At 32.8% G+C, this 5,235-nt stretch overlaps 2 long non-coding RNA genes across 2 annotated transcripts; both read right to left on the bottom strand.

Moving 5' to 3' along the window:
* Window positions 1-212: 212 nt before the first annotated feature.
* On the bottom strand, window positions 213-3,770 carry LOC107791282 (uncharacterized). The gene is made up of 2 exons (XR_001649219.2): window positions 3,596-3,770; window positions 213-689 (listed from the first exon to the last, which is right to left on the bottom strand). It is a non-coding gene; the product is annotated as an uncharacterized LOC107791282 (long non-coding RNA).
* Window positions 1,651-3,589, bottom strand: LOC142181676 (uncharacterized). Its single transcript, XR_012710603.1, has 2 exons — window positions 3,428-3,589; window positions 1,651-1,931 (listed from the first exon to the last, which is right to left on the bottom strand). It is a non-coding gene; the product is annotated as an uncharacterized LOC142181676 (long non-coding RNA).
* Window positions 3,771-5,235: the final 1,465 nt, after the last annotated feature.

Genomic DNA, 5,235 nt, shown 5'->3' with positions numbered 1-5,235 from the left:
ATATATAAATAAAAATAAATTCTATATATTAATTGAGGTTAAATGGACAATATCTTTCATAAACTGACTTTTTAAAGAAACAAAGAATTATAAGCAATTTTTTCACTTGTACATGTATGTTTATGCGCACCTCATTTCCTTAGTCTAATACATATCTAAAACACTAGAAAGAGGCTGCCCGTGCATACTAATTGAAAATTAACAACAACAGCGACAGAAACTTCAGTAATTAACCTTGTTGGCTGAGAAATCCATAGAGCCACAATTAGCATAACTACATTCAAGCCAAAAGGGATACAGCTTCATTTATCGCAGATTCCCCAAAAAAAAACCGTGGGAACAATGAAAAAAAAAAAGATATCTCGATAACGAAAATTATAGGGGGCTGTATTAGCGAGATTCAACGGTGAACAGCTGCCTAAAAGAAAAGCCGCTGAAATATAACAGCGTTGTTAGTTCACACTCATACAAAGTTTCACTTTAAAGCGAAAGCTGCAAGAGCAATGGAAGCAACAATATTATAGAGTCGGCACAAAGTCGCCATTTCCCTTCCTCTACAGAAATTTAGTCTTGGATGATATTTGCCTCGTCTCCAAAAACTTAATTGGATAGCCGAGTAGTCAAAAGTAGAAAGCTGGATATTTTCACTGCACTTTTTCCTTCTCCAGCCCATTGAAGCTAACTATTTCCTGCATATGTTGATAAAGAGTTAAAAGTTATATTTATGTGGTAAGTGAATAATACATAGTAACATGAACGACACAACAGACACACTCTTCTCATACAGAGGTGGAGGTAATAATCAACATACTATTAACTCTTAGACAAGAGGGGTTGCTCTGATGGTAAGCAACCTCCACTTCCAACCAAAAGGTTGTGAGTTCGAGTCTCCCCAAGAGCAAGGTGGGAAGTTCTTGGAGGGAAGGATGCCGAGGGTTTATTTGGAAACAGGCTCTCTACCTTAGGGTAGGGGTAAGGTCTGCGTACACACTACCCTTCTCAGACCCCACTAAGTGGAATAAATATACTGGGTTGTTGTTGTTTGTACTATTAACTCTTCCACCCATTATCTCATAATCATTCATTATAACATGAAATATATATCATCCTGTATAAGGAGCAAGGTATTGTGATGTAGCAGGGGAATCTGCCGTTTCGGCTACCACAATAGTGTAACCAAAATGTTCAGTATAATGCAAACAAGCAAACTATGGTTCTAGCTACTGCCAAAGCTAATGAATATACATTTACTTCCTAAAATTTACACCAAAGCACGAGAAAAATGAGGAAAGGTATTTCAGATTGTTGTTCAAGACTAATGGAAATCAAAAGCATTACAGGTTAACAATAAAACCAAGGGTTTGTTTTGAACAATCAAAGCATCTAGTGGTAAACAAAGTAATCCTGATAAGTCACTAAGTCAAAAACTTTCAGTTACTTTCCGTTTCTTTTTATCAAACACCAAGGTAAACGCAATCTAGATATACTTTGGTTATTTATTCAATCAAACCATTCCATAAGAATTCTATCCATAGACGGGATTGGATAAACATGATGAGAACAATTAACAGTTAAATGACTGGAGCATGATAATTTTCCTTATCATCAGAGGTAAGCCACCTAAAACAGAAATAATGTTAAGGATCTGACTTAAATAAAAGTATATCTCAATCAAATTATAGAAATAACTGTCAGGTGAAGAAGAATAAGAAAGTATGGAAAAAGATGGTATCATTCATTCAGTACCTAGCTACTTGGAACTCTATCTCACTGCATTAATACATAATAAGACCAATAAGATTTAACAAATGAGAAAACTTATTCCACTTTTCATATTAATGAGCTTAAATGTTACATCATCTTTTGAGTAAACAGCAATTTAAGGGAGATGAATTCCAAGTGGTAACGAAGCTTAAACATCTCCAGAAAATCTGCAAAAGCGAGAAATAAAAAAAGAATATAGGAAAAAAGAGAAAATGATGATTAAATGATTGTCTTTACACTCATTTATGAAATGTCAGATAAATTATTATGGTTTTAGAATATATGCGTTTAAGTTCATACAAAGCTAATAATCTTCGAATTCTTGTTCTGCTTCAGTAGTTATTGGACTTGGAAGTAACCAATGAGGGCAAAGCAGTACAATTATTAATTTGCGAAGGGAGTGAATTTTAGCCAAAATAAAACTGTAATCTAATAGCATTACATGAATAGCAATATCAATTGTACCTTATCACAGTTACTCATTATTCAACAAAGAATAACTAATTGTAGCAAAAAAGAAATCTGTTCTTCAGCTTAAGTTACATAGTATTAACCACATTTCACATTATCCTACTAAAAGGAAATTGAGAAGCAATTCACTGCAATGTAGTTGAAGTAATATTCCTCTATTAAGGGATGTATATAGAAACCAGCGAACTAATAGACTTCTTCAAAAATTCAAATTTAAAATAGAAAACACTCCTCACTCACACTCTTTTTCGTCGTACACTCTTTATCCAAACTTAAAAGTCCTTCCAACACCAAGAGATACAACAGAAATGCATAAACTGCAAATCGACATAGGATTAGTAGATATCAAGAAGTATTTCAAAACTCCACAAAATCAGTTAAATGGATGATTATAATACAATGTGGTTTTCTTATATATAAACCACAGATATATTAGTTAACCCAACACCTACTCTATTGCTGGAAACCAGGAAAAAAAAAGGAAGCAGAACATCTAGTTCACTTTAGTTGTTCGTTTATAAATGAAAAGGCACATAATCATATTACATCATTTAAGAACTAAGCTCTTGGGTGGTTTTTAATTTCTTGTAAACTGGTTACAATTGAACCATTAAATCAGTGACATTCTCAAGTGAGTCAGAGATCAATGCATTCATTATATGAATATAGTGTAAACTTCTAAAAGAACACGGTTAGAGTAATAGAAGGAAAGCAACAGGGCGATTTCCAAGATAAAGATGATTCATCAGAATTCAGAACCAAGTAAAAAGGAAAATTGAAAACTCAATGAGTTTCCGAATTACTGTTTACCCTAAGTTTTTATGCAAAGTTTAGTGGAAAAAAAGAGAAATGCAAAGTTTAGTGAAAAAAAGAGAAATACAAAGTTTAGTTAGAATATCTATCTGAACTCCACGATGCATAATTCTTCTCTGCTTTGGCCGATTTTGAGGATACCCAGAATAGGTAGCTCGATTTCCGCATCCAAAATCTAACGAAGATAAATCTGATTCTATCGATACCTAGCAAATTATCTCTTGCCAGGTTTATAGAAATAAAGACCTAAGTACGACAAGCAAATAGAAACAAAAAATACATACTAAATCAATTAAGAAATAGCTCATTAAAAACATAAGAGGGGAAAAACAAACAAATATAGTGACACCAAAATGGAGAAACTTAAGAAGAAACTAACCTTTTGGGAAAAGGGGTGGATGAATGGACAAACAGAGAAAACTCATAGAAATATGAGGAAAATATTACTTAGAAAGCTGAAAATAAATAGTTCCAAATAACATTGAATCGAAGAGGAGAACAACATGAAGAAAGAAGATCAGGTATACTGGAAACAACTGAGCCTCACCGTAGCTTCTTTGGTCATCGGTAGTGAGTGAGAGAGAGAGAATGTCTACTATAGAAAGAAAAGATTTGCACTGAAGAACAAAGAGGTGAACTGAAAGAATCAAACTGGAGGCCAGTTGTCCCACTACAAATAAAAAGGTGATTGTGCAATGCACGTGTTTACAGGAGAAGAACAAAGAAACTGTATAAGCAATGAGATAAGTCCACATCTGGTTAAAAAAGAGGCCTAATATTACAGTACAATTCATAGCCTGTTTGGCCAATTTTTTTTGGCCAAAACTTTTTTTTTTTTTCAAAAACACTTTTGACCAAAAATTGAGGTGTTTGGCCAAATTTTTAGAAGGAAAAAAAAAGTGCTTTTGAGGAGAAGCAGAAGCAATTTTGGAGAAGCGGAAAAAAGTAGTTTCTCTCCAAAAATACTTTTTTAAGAAGCACTTTTGAGAAAAATACACTTAGAAGCAGTTTTTTAAAGCTTGGGCAAATACTAGTTGCTGCTCAGAAGTACTTTTTAAATTAATTAGCCAAACACAAACTGCTTCTTATCAAAAGTACTTTTGAAAAAGCACTTTTAAAGAAAACACTTCTCAAAATAAGCTGATTTTTATAGCTTAACCAAACGGGCTATTAGTTTGCTTTTGGTGCAACTATCTAGTGTTATTAGGGGTGTAAATGGATATGCGAAAACCGACTAAACCGACCGAACCGTATCGCACCGAACCGATTTTTAGGTTTCCTTTTAAGAAACCGTAGGTTTTTATATAAATCTATAACCGCACCGATAATTAGGGTAGATTTTTTATTTTATAAAAATAAAACGAAAAAATACTGAAACGTACCGAATAAATTTTACATGTGGAAAATATATTTATTTGGTAAATTTAAAAATAATAATGCACTAAATTTTCTTTCAGCCTTGGAATTATGAAAACTATTACGAGCCAACAAGTAATTAAACTCAAAATACTAATTCCTAAAACCTACTATGCTACTTCTACTTAAACTAAATTATTTCAAGTATCTTTATTAGCAAGACACAAAGTATTTTATCGATTATGAGTAGCAAACTACAATGTATTGAATATGTTTCCTTTCATATAATTTAGATTTATCTTTTTGAATATTTTATCTTCTATAGACTTTATTCTTGAGTCCCATCTTGGTATATCTTTCAACTCGTGTGATTTATATTTTCTTTGTCTTTGTTTGATTTCTTTTACGTTGTTGTAGAACAGTTGATGGATCTATATTCTAGCCATCTTTTTTTTTTAATTCATTACCCTTTAAACAGTAAAAATATCTAGAGAATTTTGCTAAATCCGATAAAAACGTATGTTATTGCATTCTACTTCTACTAGTGAATTTTACATGATATTTAAAAAAATACCGAAAATTAACTGAATCGTACCGATACCGAAGAGAAACCGACATGATTGGGACGGTTTCGAAAAGTCCAATTTTGATTATACATAATAGAATAACCGAAAAAATAATATGGTATAAATTTTATAAAATAACCAGGCCGAACCAATCCATTGATACCCCTGTTAACAGCCATGCACACTCAGGTCTACAAGCGGGATGAGAATATAGTAGAACTAGCTATGCTTGCGCGTGCTATGCACAGGCCCAACACCGAGAATA

Source organism: Nicotiana tabacum, chromosome 6 (assembly GCF_000715075.1).
Source record: "Nicotiana tabacum cultivar K326 chromosome 6, ASM71507v2, whole genome shotgun sequence".
In the NCBI taxonomy this organism is placed as follows: domain Eukaryota; kingdom Viridiplantae; phylum Streptophyta; class Magnoliopsida; order Solanales; family Solanaceae; genus Nicotiana; species Nicotiana tabacum.
This window is presented reverse-complemented; position numbering and strand designations above follow the sequence as displayed.